We start from the raw sequence: 15,022 nt of genomic DNA, 5'->3' as shown, positions 1-15,022 counted from the left end.
CAGTTACATCAGTAACTACCTCAGTGGTCTAATTACTTCCATTCTTGCCTTAAAGCAATTCATTTTCCCCCAAAACAAGTGCTCTTATTAAAGTGTAAATCAGGGCCAGAGGATAGTACAGTGGGAAAGGCACCTGGCTTGCACATGGTCAACCTAGGTTCCATCTCCGGTATCCCATATGGTCCCCTGAGTGCCACCCAGACAATTCCTAAATACAGAGCCAATCCCTGAACATAGCTGGGTGTGGCCCCAAAACAAACAAACATAAATCAAATATGTCACTACTCTGCTTAAAATCCTTCAATGGATTCTCATCACTCAGAACAGAAGACAAACTTACTCTTTGCCCCTCCCCACCTACTACTTCTTAACCTATTTCTTCATCAGGAGATGCCTGCAATAAGCCGTCATTCCATTCCATAAGTGTTCCAAGCCATTTTTATTTCTGGTCTTTCTTTGTGCTACTTCATTTCCAGATCTCCACACACCAGCACCACCTTTTCTAATGTGGCAGAAAGGGATTAGACGCTCAACCGAAAACTGAACATCCTAGATCCTAGTATCAGGGTGGGGTTAGGAGAGGAATCCTCACCCCTGGAGAGTCAGAAGTGATGTTTCACTAATAAACCAAATCATTTAAAATAGATGTACTTAATCATATTCTCCCATTTCCTCCTCTGCCTTCCATGGTGACCTTGAAGCACATATTTGTAAGGTGATAGAGTCAGCATAGAAGAATTTTGGACATCTGAGTCACTGTTTGAAGGAAAGCTTCTTGGCCAAGAACATGTACAACAGACTTTGGAAAACAATAAAACTTCTGGTGTGTTACGTTAGTGAGTTTCTGGAGTGTTAATACCAGTTTGGATTATATGTCATACTTAATAATTTCTCTTAGCATCTACCTTATTTATTTTATTTTTATTTGTCAGGTGTGTGTGAAGGAAGGGCTATAAAAAGGTAAAAGGGATCAATTATATGGTAGCAGGTGGCAACTCAACCTTCCATTTAAATAGTTACAAAATGCTTTTTGTTTTCATTGGGGCTCATAAAACATTTAGTTATCTTATTAGATACCAATAAATATCTCACATCTGTCTTATTTTTTTTAAATCTTAATTGGTAAAAAAAAATGCTTCTGTGAGATTGGAGAGGTAGCTCAATGAACTAGAGCCCATGCTTTGCAGGAGACCCAGATTTGATCTCTGGTATCACATGGTTCTCCAGTCACCACCAAGAATAACATACATGACCGCAAAACCAAACAAGCAAAATACTTGCGTGAGGATATTGAAATAACTATTTTATTGGTTATATTTTTATTGTGAGCCTCCATCTCTGTAAAAAATTCCACCAAAGAATGTCTTTAATTAGATTTTTCTTCTCATATAATTTCAAACAATGGTTGAGGAACTCAAGGATGTTTCAGATTTGGTCTCTGTGATCTTTTTTTCTGGGGGGTGAGAGTGGAGGAGATCATCGGCAATGCTCAGGAATTACTCCTGGCTCTGCACTCAGGAATTGCCTTTGGCTTAGAGAGACCAAATGGAATGCTGGGAATCAAACTTGGTTTAGCCTCATGCAAGGCAAGTGCCCTACCCTCTGTACTATCTTTCCAATCCTGTGTGATTCTCTTGATTCTCATGGTCATGAGATGATGTATTCTTTTTTCATGGTTTGTTTTAGAGCCATAACTGGCAGTGGTGCTCAAGGGATTATGTGAACTAGGATCAGCCTCTTGCAAGGCAAATGTCTTAACCCCTGTACTATCTCATTAACCCTTATGATATGTTCTTGACTAAGCAGGGCCTCCTATTTGCTAGGAATCTACTGATTGTCACAGCCTCTGACTTTTTAACTTCAAAGGTTCTACATTGTTAATACTATGGTATAAATAAATGTGTTCCATGTAGATAGACTGAGACCAGTCTAAAGTATTAACCAGTCTAAAATATTAATTATATATTTTTATTTCCCCATCCCTACATCTTCCTATTTCTCAGCAGTGTGTTAGCAACTCATCTAATTCAAACTCCTATTGTTTTGTTTTGTTGAGTTTATTTGTTTTGGGTCACACCCGGTGATGCTCAGGGGTTACTCCTGGCTTTGCACTCAGGAATGATGCCTGGCGGTGCTCAGGATATAGGATGCCGGGGATTGAACCTAGGTCAGGTATATGTGCAAAGCACCTTTCCCACTGTACTAGCTCTCCAGCTCATCAAAACTGTTCTTCCTCCAGCTCAAGTGTGGTGAGAAAAACACATCTGTATTCTAAGTCACTTATTGGATTGGGATAGAAATGGGAAAAGTGGGAGAAAAAGGGGAGGAATTTCAGTTTTGTTCCATCAGTGTGCTCTACTTAGCCTCAAATCTTAGGGATGAGGGAGTGTATTAAGTGTTTTTTAACCTCTCTGGGGATTGGCAAGGTCTTTGGTTCCCTTTTTGTGAACCATATTCCCCCTTAATTCCTCAGCTTCTACTTGACATAACCCTGAAGATCATCCAGGGAGAGGGAGGGATCCCAACAAATCCTGCAGGAAACTTGCCTACTTGCGCTGTCAAACAGTAGAAGGACAGCCCAGCTGCAATGGACTCCTCCAGTGCCTGTCCTCAGTTAGCCTAACTCTGAATTTTCCATGTGAAAAATACTGGTCTTTATATCTATGTGATTCCATACAGTCAATCATAAGTGATTCATGTTACATTCTCCCAAGAAGCTTCTTGGTCACCACAGTGGAAGTGGTCTGATCAGTTTCTGAGTAAAGCCTGCTTCTGGTTAGAGCGTATATAATATCTCTTTCTGTTGTGGGAACACAAAATAGCTATAAATGTTCTGTTGGAGCCCTCTTCATTTGACTTGGAAGGGAGGAAACTGTGCTGTTCCTTTGTCTTTCAGAGAGGAAAAATTTTCTCTTCCAGAAATTCCCACTAGAGAGTCTTCTTTTAACTTGAAAGATATTAGAACAGTTGGTATGTGGAGGAGGTTTATTCCTTTAGAGTACATCCTATTTGCTATTCCATTTTCTATGAATTTTTCTTTTGATTTATAATTTGTTTTCAGTAGTATGAAATTTCAAGGGTTTTACTTCACAGCACCTTTATTTAGAATGAGTCAGTACCTATACCTATTGTCTTCACTTTTCAACTACTCAAAGATTTCAGACAATTGAAAAGTTCATTGAGCATCAGGTTACTTATTATGCAAGTATTCTTGTGGAATGAATTGGTTTTGTTGTATGTGTGTATTTGTGTTTTCTTTGGAGAATTATCAACAAATCTTACTTTTTTCACCATTTTAAGAGTAGTTTGAATATCTACTCAATGCATCAACCAGGGCCAAGTTAGGAAAATAGAAAATTTTTATTTCAAATAGAAGGCATTTGATACAAATAATTGATTACACATGTTAGAAGGCTGAAAGAATCCAAGGAAGCTTCAGAAGTAATATGACATTTCTTCCCTATAAAACTTTGGTTGTAGTTTCTAGCTTGTGGTTAATTTGCCTTTTCACTCTTTTGTCCATGAACTGAAGTGCTCAATTTTAATGTAGTCTAGTTCCTTTATAGTTAATGCTATTTGTGTGTATTTAATGAGTCATCCTCCCCCAAAATGATGATGTTCTAATAAATTATCTTATGGAAGTGATACTATTTGTCTTTCCCTGATTTCTTCTATAATCTATGCGCAGCTGATAGTATGTGTGATAAGAATAGGAGCCAGGTTTAATGCTATTTCCATTTAGGTATTCAGTTAATCCAAAATTATCATTGAAAAAAGTTTTTTCACTGGCGTGTCATATTATCTTTCCTATTTTTTCTTTATGTGTGGTTCTGTTTCTGAGTACCCTAATACTTTTTTTGTTGTCTATGTATCTATCCTCTCATCAGTATCTCATTAATTTCATTGCAATTAATTTTTAAAATCTATTTGGTATAGCAGGTTTTAAACATTTTTTCATTTCCCTAAAGGGCTCTTATTAGCCTTTGGCATTCCCATATCGGAAAAGATCCCCAAACATCCTGATGTGATTTTTTTATGCCCCATGGTGCCAGGGATCGAATGTAGGTTTCATGAATGTAAAAGGCCTTCCAAATAGCTCCCTTAGATGCCTTTTAGCGATAGAGCATATGCCTTGCACATGTGAGGTCTAGGATTTGATCCCCAGCACCATATGGGTTCCTAAGCACCACAGGGGATAGCCCTGGTGGCCCCCTGAGCACTGCTGGAAATGGAGCACCCCCTCCCTAAAAAGAAATTGAGTTTTAACTGTGTCTAAAAAAGTAGCCCTTGTGCCTTTAACACAAGGGTTGGAAACCACATAGAGAGTTAGGCCAGAACTCAGAGGCCTGTGTAGCTCCTTGGATCCATGACTTAACGTTCCAGACCTGACTCTCCAGCCCCAAGCTCTCTCTCCCCAGCTGACTGGCATGCCCATCTCGTTTGCCTTAAGAAGAAATATACCTCTGTCATACAGCTCTCCTCTGTGCCTCTGTCGTCATGTCCTGCCTTTTCCATGTGCTCATGCTCTGCCCGTCCTCCCCCCACCCTACCCCCACCATCACACACACACACACACACACACACACACACACACACACTTCAAATCTGAGAAATCTTTAATCGAATCCGCCTGTATTTGGACCATGGGTTCAGAGCAAGGGTGGGCTGCACACATAGACTCTCCGCTGGACACAGGTGGTAGGGCAGAGCTTGGTGGGCAATGGCAGGTGCATCAGGATGTTCCGGCTGTGCAGGTTTGTGACACCGAGGAACCCTTCCAAGTACACGGGACAAGAGTACACATGCAGACCCATTTTGGGTGCCTGGTCACTAGCATTGCCATTTTGGAGGCTGACTCTGACTGGAGGCAGAGGGCAGGGCTGGCAGGAAGTGCTGTGCTGCAAGGTTCCAGCTTGTGGGTCCCATTCCGCATTCTGGAGCTGCAGCCCAACCAACAGCACCCCTTTCTCTGGAGCCGGGGCGTTCGGGTCTTTCACCACCTGCAGGTGCCACAAGCTGTTCAGGCAGAGCCAGAAAATTTGGGGTTGTGCTAGGATGGGATCGGAGAAGTAGCAGGGATTGCAGAAGCCTTAGCCACCAGGAATGGGGAGGGGTGGTATTGGGGTGGAGTGTGGGAGAAGATGTCAAGCATAATAAGAGACTTGGGCACGATCAGAAAGAAAGAGGAGGGGCTGGAGCGATAGAACAGCAGGTAGGGCGTTTGCCTTGCACGCGGCCGACCCGGGTTCGAATCCCAACATCCCATATGGTCCCTGAGCATCGCCAGGAGTAATTCCTGAGTGTAGAACCAGGAGTAACCCCTGTGCATCACTGGGTGTGACCCAAAAAGAAAAAAAAAAGAAAGAGGAGGCAGTGGTACCTGGAAGTGCAGAGCATTGCTGTTCGGGACCTGATGTCTCAAGAGCTGCTGTTTGGGAGTGGAATTTGGGAGGCTAGAATCATCTGGGTTGGACACGTAATGGCTCTTGGAGATCGCAGCAGGAGAGTGGGCCTCAGAGCTCAGTGACAGCAACAGGCGGCGAGGGTGGCTAAAGGCTGAGAGGTGAAAGGTGCGCACGGGGACCTCGGAGCCTTCCTCCATGTAGCGGATCAACAGCTGCCCTCGGCGTGACAGCTGTCGCAGCCAGTGCCAGGGCGGCTGCAGGCCAGCAGGGGCATAGGGCCGCCAAGGCTGGGGGAACTGGCCTTTCCAGAGAGCCTGGGCCACTGAGACACAGCGCGGGGAAGCGCAGGGCTGTGCTTCCGTCAGCTGCTGCAACAAGCAGTGAAGATCCTGTAGAAGGTGGCCCACCAGCTGCCTCAGCTCCTGCACCTCTGTTTCCAGGAAGTTGTCCAGAGACTGCAGTGGGTTCCCTGGCATCTCCTGCACAGAGTTTGCCTCCTCTCGGACAGGGCTCGTGGTGAGCAGAGCCTGCAGCAACTCCAGCTTCCCCTGGGCCTGTACCAGCCGTTGCCGCAGCCGCCTTTCTGCACGCTGGGAGCCTGCTTGAGGTGCAGGAACCCAAGTAACTGAGCTCCGCTGGAGATCTCTCAGGAGCACGCGACTCTGGCACCTCAGCAGCCAAGCGCGGGTGCCACTACTCACTCCGCAGATCTGGGGTTCGGGTGTTGTGAACAGCAAATTCACCTGGGCTTTGCACTGTTCCAGAGCCTCAGGGTTCCTCAGTTCTTGGAGGGAGGAGTAAGTGAAGGGTCGTGGGTAGGATGAACTCTCCCTCCCAGACCCAAAAGAGTACATCTTCCTCTGACACATCAAGTCAACAGTACTGGGGGGCCATCGCTCCCTCTCACACCCCATGTGACAGTTCACATTCCTGTGAGGGAGACATGACACTACTTTGTCCCCCACCCCAGCACACTCACCTGGCTTGACTTTTACCTGAGCTAAACATCAGAGCAGACAGCAGATGCTGGGGTGTGTGGAGTGGGGCCCCGCTCCTTCTCTTGGGATCCAGGAAGGTCTGAGTGAGGCTAAGTAGGGCCTCTGTGTCCTTATCGTCTTCCACACGGCTCCCATAGAAAACCAAAGCTGAAATGAGATTAGAGTCCTTCACTTGCAACCCTCCTGCCTCTGTCTCCTCCCAAACCACTGGCACCTGGCAAGGTGTGCCCACCCTTCCCAGGCTCTCTTGGGGGATGATGGCTTCGTGGGAGTTGGGAAGAGTCTCACCAGCCAGCTCCTGCAGGGCAACATAAGGATTGCTAAGGTTGGCCCATAACTGGTCCTGGATCTGAAGGACTTGAGTAAGGGTCATTTGAGTCCTGGGAAGGGGAGCCGGAAGTAGGGATTAAAAACTAACTATAGAGACAAGATTGATAGTACAGCTGAGTAGGGGGTTTTTCTTGCACACGAGCAACCCGGCTTAGATCTCCAGCATCCCATACTGTCCTCTGAGCACTACCGGAAGTGATCCCTGAGTGCAGAGTCAGGAGTAAGCCCTAAGGACTTCTCTTCAGGTTATGGCCCAAAAAAAAAACAACAAAAACAAAGCAAAACAAAAACACCCTTCCCGCCACCCCACTCCTCAAAGAAAGTCAATTTTAAATGAAATCTTAATGTCTTCAGGGAAGTCTTCCTTGACATTTTCTTGCCCCTTTGGAACTCAGAATGAATGTCTCATTCTTCCCAGAATGTGGAAACAACTTTATATTTGCTTACTGACTAAATGCCTGACTGACTGAGCAGGATAGGTGGGGCCCCTCACCAGGCCCCCCTGTGCGCCTGCAGCTTCCTTCTGTAGAGCTGCCTGTGTGACAGGAGGCTGTGCAGGAGCAGAAGGGGCAGCATCCTTGCAGGGGGTTGCACATAGTGTCCTTGCTGGGCAAGCTCCATGCTGTTGATCAAGACATGGTTCAGCTCCAAGGACTGGTTCCAGAAAACAGGCATGCAGTGATGAGTCAGCACAGCTGGGGAATAAAGAGTGAGCTGGCGTAGCAGAGAACTGTCTCCCCCTCCACCCCAAGTGCTGATGGGGAAATACTCCTCACCTGGTAAGGAAGAGAGAGAGTCTGCAGATATAGTAAGCCAGAGACGGAAATCTTGGTGGACAGTGGCCACCTTCCTGCTTGCGGGTTCAGCTAAAAGCAGTTGTAAGTCCGGGTTTGAGACATCTAGAAGGGGGTCAGACAAAGGACTGAGGTCCAGGCTCAGACTGCAGGTCAGAGGGTCAGGAGTTACATCCAAGTGAACACCCTGAGAACTGACGGTTCAAGCCCAGATGTCAGGCAGGGTAGTAGAAGCCTCGCCTAGGCAGCACACCCACCCTTGACTGCATCCAGCAGCTCCAGCAAGGGTCGGAGCAGTTCTTTTGGCCAGTGCTGCATCAAGTGGCAGTTCTCCAGCACCAGCCAGTGCCCTTCCTTCATAGCCTGCTGCAGCATGTTGACCATGACCGAGATGGGGTCCCAGGCTTCCGAGCCTAGGGCTATCACCTCCACATGCCCCTAACAACAGAGAGATGTCAGAATAGCACAGAGGTCCCAGGTGACCCCAGGTACCAGGAAAAATGCCACAATGACCCTCAAAGTCCCTGAGTTATCCAGAGGGACTACGAGAACAGTGGGCAGGGGGTGGGGACAGGGGGACACACACCAGTCCCTAGGAGTCTGGTCATTCTGTGACCGAGAGGCCAGATCCAAACCTTCACATGTGTGGCAGCCAGGCTCTGGATGGCAGTCAGGGGATGCAGAGTGGCCTCAAGGTGACCAGGTGGTGGCAGCAAGATCAGTATGGGCTGAGTAGCGTGACTGTTTTCGAAGGGGATAGGGTCGACCTTCAGGTTTTCATCCAGGGGCCGGCCCAGGAGACTGGTGGTGAAGTCGGCCAGGGCGCCCACCAGGGACTCCGGCCGCAGCACTCGCCACAGGATGAGCTTCTGGAGGAGACTGAGTGGGATAGGTGCAGGCCCCAGCACGGTGGATGACAATGACAGGTAAGCCTGCCAGACCTCAGGGTGGTGTGCCAAGGACTCACGCAACCCAGCAAATGGGGGGAGCACCTCTAACAAACCACATTCCTGCCAGGCTCGAAGTCCAAGCCAGGCTGGTCGAGTTACAACTAACTTGCGACAGCTTATGCTGGGAGATGCCGACAGGCCAGGCCAAAGTGCCACCATCTCCGACTCTGGTGACTTCTTTGTGGCTTGCAGCAGAGCCAAAGCACCCAAGGCACCCACCAGGCGTAGCCGAGTCAGGCCCAGTGTTGCCACGGTGTTGCCCAGCAGCTGGCGGACCAGATGGATTCTCAGCTGCAGCAAGTGGCTGGACAGGTCCCCTCCCGGGAGAAACTCGAACTTCCTACTGCTGCTCAAAGCCTGCTTGGTTATCACCAGCCAATTCTCTGTGCTCATTCGGAAAGGGGGCAGCAGGTTCTGCAGTGGATTCAGGGCCTTTATGATGGTAAGGACCTGCCAAATTGTACGCCTGTAGGGTGCCCACAGTACCATCTCCTGCAGCCTCAGCTCTTCTAGTTCCTCATAGTCAGCCCGCAGCTGAATCAGTCTGGCCTGGGCCCTCACTATATGCCGCAGGAACTTGGAGGGTTTCTGATACTTCGTGTTATGGAGCAACATCATCTGCAGCAGCTGCTCCTGTATACAGACACTTCCTGCTGGGACCTGGCCCTTTCCCCGAAAACTGCCCAATCATCTGCCACCCCTGTACTTGGGCCCCTCCAAAACCCAGCCCCTCCCGCAGTCTGAGGCCCCAAACACCTCGACAGTTTCCACAGCTTTGCTGCTCTCCAGAATTCTGATCTTTAGTTCCTGCCAGCGGACGTTCATCTCAGGATACTGTGTGCACATGAGCTCGTGCAGCATCTGTTCTTCTAGGATTTCCATGTTCGAGCCCAGATCCAGCACATTCAGCCCCTTCAGCCGTTCATAGCCTAGCACTTGGGGTTGCATGGAAGACTTAACCCTTGGGCAGACGCAGGAGGTGGGGGGAGCAGGACACAACTAAAGCTCCCCTACTAGTGGTCTGAGCCTGCTCTGGCCAGGACTGAGGCGCATATGGGGATCAAGTGGGTCTACAACACTGTGCTGGAGGGGCTGGAAAGATAGTGTCACAGGAGGGCGGTTGACCTGGGTTCAATCCCTGGCACCTCATGTGGTCCCCCAGGCCCCATCCATGAGCACAGAGCCAAACGCAAGCCTGAGCATAGCCCGGGTGTGGCCCCAGCACCAAAACTATAACCCAAACCCCCCAAACCACCCCGAAGCTGTGCTGGAGACTTACCCAATGGGTCTCACCTTTTTCTAAGGCACTGAGCGGGAGGGTCGTGCTCAGGTAGAGGCAGAAGTCAGGCTGCACTTGGGGCGGGCCCAGCCCCTCCCGCTCCAGCAGCCATTGCAGTTCCTGGCACTCTAGGCCCAGCTCCATGTTGATCAGTAGCACCTGCTGGCCTGCGACAGGAAGCAAGGACACCCTACCCAGCCTGCCAGCACCTTGGTACCCCCATGCACAAAGCTGGGGGTACCAAGCTCCTCCCTCTCCCCAGCCCACCACCTTCTCCACAGAGCTAGTACCCCAATGAGGGTGGGAATGAGGTCACACCTGGGCAGAAGGGGGCTATGGGGTGGAATAATGGTGGTAGTGGGGGGAGTCCCAGCTCTCACCACTGGCAGCTGCCTCACAGAGGGCAGCACCCAGCTGTGGGTCAGCCCCGGAGAGGACCCTGAGGTAGGGAGTGGGCAGAGGCTGTGTCTCAGGGGCTGGCCTTGACGTAGGACTCTCCAGCTCTGTCTCCTGCTCCTCTTCCTTTTTCTCCTGTACTTCCTCTCTTTTCTCTGACCTTGACCTTCTTATTATGCCCAAAAGGTTAAGATCACTGTCTTCACTATAATACTCTTCTTCTTCCTCTTCTTCCTCTTTACTTTCTTTTTCTTGACTCATGGAACTCCTTGCTGTGGCAGAAAGAAGTAGAGGTGTTCGACCCAGGCAAGGAACCAGGCTGCCAGGGCACACTTTTCCATCCAAGGACTCCATCTCATAAGGGAAGTTTTATAGGAAGACACCATAGAAAAGTCGAAAAGACCTCGATCACTCCATTTCCTTATCTGCAGAATGGGGTTGGCATTAGTGAGCATCAGCTGTGAAGGTTAATATGAGACTAGACATAGAAAACCACTTTACTAGCACCTAGTAAGCATTCAATACATGTTAGCTATTATTGTTGGAACTCTGAAATACTAGGGTGGATTTCTGAAATGAGTTCTATTTGTCTCTTTATAGGTTGTTTAGGAGAATCAATGCATTTTCCTTCTTTGCCAAAGCTAACTCCCTTAGTCACAACTCAAATCACTAACAAAGCAACTGGTCAGGGCTAGAAAGAGAGTATAGTAGGGCACTTGCCTTGCCTATGGCCAATCTAGGTTCAATACCTGGCACCTGTATATCCCCTGAGCCTTGCCACAAGTGTTTTTTGCTTGCACAGGTAGGAGTAAACACTGAGCATAGTTGGGCGTTCCCATCCTTCAAAAAAGAAAAACAACTTGGTTCCTTCAGATAGTGACTTAAGTAAATGTTATTAAAGGTAGAGTTAGCTAGTTTCTTCTTTGCCTCCTCTGCTTAAGGAGCTGGAAAAAATATCTTGAGGGGTAGGGAGGTGGCTGACCACACTGAGTTTGCTCAGGGCTTACTTCTGGCCCCATGCTCAAGGATCACATCTGTTGGGGTTCAGGGAACAAGTGGGTATTGTTGTAATGGCCTATGGGCATAACAAAATGTTGTGCTGAAAAGCTAAAGGATATACCATAATACTAGTAGCCAAGATAAAATAGCAGCAGTATGGGTAAATTGAGATAGCAATGCTCTGAACTATAAGCCAACTTTCCAGCAGGTTGAGCAGATCAGGGAAATGGAAGATCATGGGCAAGTCATCCAGGAAAATTCAGATTCACTGTCACATGTAAAAACATGTAAAAGGTGGGGGCTGGAGCAATAGCACAGCAGTTAGGGCATTTGCCTTGCACACGGCCAACCTAGGTTGGATTCCCAGCATCCCATATGGTCCCCTGAGTACCGCCAGGGGTAATTCCTGAGAGCAGAGCCAGGAGTGACCCCTGTGCATTGCCAGGTGTGACCCAAAAAGCAAAACAAACAAACAAACATGTAAAAGGTGGCCTAGTTTATTAGTTATTAGTATTAATAATATTTATTAATGTTATGGAGGTTGGTGAAACTGGGAGGAGACCCTCCCCACAAAAATTTAGCATCTTTTTGAAAGGGAGATCACATATATCTGAGAATGTTGGGCAGTTCAAATATTGGAGAAAACTATGTCTATCTCTGGCTTTACCTCTGAGCTCATCGGCAGAAGAGTCCAAGGTTGTCATCCCTTGCAGAGGCAGTGGTTTCAGCCAGATGAGGGCCTGGTGGCTGGGGTCAAGCAGCAGAGGCCACCGGCAACTGTGGTAGTGAGAGTGACTTCGCACGAGCAGGCCTTCCACACGAGCTGACTTGGCCTGGGGCTTCAGGTCTCTGTCCCACTGGAACTGTTCTGATTCAGAGCTCATCAAGGACAGAAGGCTGAAGGGAGAGCGTGTCGACAGGAGCACCTTTGGTGGCATGCTCGGATCCTGCTTTGGCTTGACTGCCTGTGTCACATCATCTGGGCCCAGTGTCTCCTGATAGCCCTGACACAGAGCCAGCCACTTGTCCAGGATCTCCTGCCGCCGCAGTGGTGGGAAGGGACCCAGGTAGACGATGGCTGCTGAACACAGGAGGGCATCTCCAAATACAGTATGGCAGTGCTTCTTCACCTTCTGGTGGGGGAGGGAAGACCAAAGGGTACGTAGGCCCTCGAGGAGTGGATAAGGAGGGAGGGGCAAGACAGGGCATGGAGGAATGCATGGCAAGGAGGATGGAATGGGAGCAAGAAAGGAAGTGAGGGCTCAGGAAGGACCGGGAGAGTGAGGGCAGTGGTGCAGAAGTTAAGTCTGAGAGGAAGGGGTGGCTTTGAGAGGGCTGGTTACCTGGAGCTCTGAAGTCCAGGAGACTTTGGGGGTCAGCAGTGCAGCTTTAACAGGCCACTTGTGATATTGGCTACACTGAGCCCACTGCAGATCTTCTAAGATACGGCTGTAGGACTTCTGGGTCTCCTCTATCTTCCTTAGCAGGGCATTCGTTTTCTCTAGCATCTCCTGGGCCTGTAACTGGTAGTGGCCCAGGCGGGCCTGCTCCTGAGCCAGTGTAGCTTCCACCTGCTCCAGCAGCTGGCCCGTGGGCTGCCCGCGGTGCTGTGCGAGCTTGTAGTGCACAATGGCCCAGAGCCACGCTGCCAGGTTTGCCACAGGCAGGCTCGCTTCCCGCAAAGCTTCCTCACTCATCCCTGGACCCTGCAGAGCTCGGCTTAGCTCGGTCAGTTCTGAGTCTGTTATCTTCTCCTTGGGAAAGAATACCAGCTCCTGGGAGACAATATGAAAAGAGCCGGGAAAGAGGAGAGATGCTCTGAGCCTTGCCTGGACAGTCTAGGCCTGTCACATTTCCCTTCTCCTCTCCCCACCCAGCCCTCCCTACCTGATAAAAATCCTCAGAGCAGAGCAGCTGCTTGGCACTGGGCCAGCCCGTTTCATGATGGAACAGGTTACACATTGCATCAGTCACCCGGACCACAGATTCTGGCGGAGCTCGGTAGCTCTTTATCTCCTCAAAGTCAGTCACCTGAAGCTGGTTGAGGGGTCTCAGAAATGCGGTGCTCATCTAAATGATGATAGAGGCACTTGAAGTGAATTCCTAAAATGTTTTTCTTTCTCCAGGATGTTGTCAGGACAGAGGATCCCCTTCTAGAAGTCCCCACAAGGGACCATTTCCATCCTATCGTTACCTTTGCCTTTGCCTCCTCCCCTGGGAGATTACATGAAAAGTCACCCCATATTTGTCTCTGGGTGTTCTGTGAAGGGCTGTTTCCTCTCAAGAGACAATCACAAAGACCCACCTGCTCCAGGAACGCCTCATATTGAGTCCGCAGGGCATCCCGTTGCTTGGTCAAGTTCTCAACGAGGTTCTCTTGCTGTTGACACACTGACAGCTGCTGCTCGTACTGAAGCTTGTTTTGATCTAACATCTGCCTTAGTAAGATGGCATCCTGTGAACAGAGATACACGTTTGCAGGTCCAGATCCTGGGATAGATAGGAGAGCCCCAAAAGGTAGACTCACTGAGCATGGGATTCCTTGTTTGATGACAAGGTTGATGGTGTTGAACTCCAAAGAGGCCAGACACACACACACACACACACACACACACACACACACACACACACACACACACACACCTCTAGAACTGTCAATTACAAGTTCTAGAGTATGTATTTGTGGTTGTGAATAATACGTTGAATGATGAAATTTCAAATGAATGATTGTTTTTTTCTGACCTGCCACACAGGCCAGGCAATCTGAATCTCAAGCCTATGTTCTTAACCATTATGCTACACTCTTTATCCCACTGGACCCAGCATCAGTCTTTGTTGCTTAAGACAATTTCCTCAGTTCTGTTCCCTAATCTAGACCTCCATAACATTATTTTCTCTTTTGACTTTCTCCAACTTCTTTACTACTCAAGCTTACTCTCTTCGTCTGCCAGCCTAAACATCCCTCAGCAATTGCTTGAGATCCCACTCTTCACGACACTTTTATGCTCTCTGTCCAGTCTCATGACTTAGATGCCACATGCGTTAAGAAAACATCCAAATCTCTTTCTAGCCAGATCCTTCCCTAAGTGTCACAAAACATGTATGCACATATTGAGGAGGACACCATCACCTCAGTACTTCATAACTTCCCTGTCCCATCAGACTCTACATGTCCCAAAATAAATGTATTAGCCATGCCTCTTTACATCTCGTGAAGTTGTACTGATATCTATGTTCTTTTTATATCTGTGTTCTTTTTTTTTTTTTTTTTTTTTTTTTTTGCTTTTTGGGCCACACCTGGCGATGCACAGGGGTTACTCCTGGTTCTTGCACTCAGGAATTACTCCTGGCGGTGCTCAGGGGACCATATGGGATGCTGGGAATCGAACCCGGGTCGGGCGCGTGCAAGGCAAACGCCCTACCTGCTGCGCTATCGCTCCAGCCCCTTATATCTGTGTTCTTTTTTCTCAGAAAACTTGGGCTCAAAGTGCATCAAATTTTCTAAGGAATGAACTTAATAGTTACCCTGAGTTCATCTCCTATAGCTCCCCAAACCAACTCATCAAATTGAAACTCAGGTCTTTCTATTTACCACCTAAATATCCCTCATGCCTATCTCCATGCCCAACACTTGTCACTAAGTCTTACATTTTTTTTTTTTGCTTTTTGGGTCACACCTGGCAATGCACAGGGGTTACTCCTGGTTCTTCACTCAGGAATTACTCCTGGCGGTGCTCAGGGGACCATATGGGATGCTGGGAATCGAACCCGGATTGGCCGCGTGCAAGGCAAACGCCTTACCCGCTGTGCTATTGCTCCAGCCCCTAAGTCTTACGTTTTTCTACCTTGACCTCTACACTGACTTTTTGAA

The sequence above is a fragment of the Sorex araneus genome, chromosome 6, assembly GCF_027595985.1.
Source record: "Sorex araneus isolate mSorAra2 chromosome 6, mSorAra2.pri, whole genome shotgun sequence".
Taxonomy (NCBI): domain Eukaryota; kingdom Metazoa; phylum Chordata; class Mammalia; order Eulipotyphla; family Soricidae; genus Sorex; species Sorex araneus.
The sequence above is the reverse complement of the archived record's forward strand: the minus strand, read 5'-3'. Positions refer to the sequence as shown.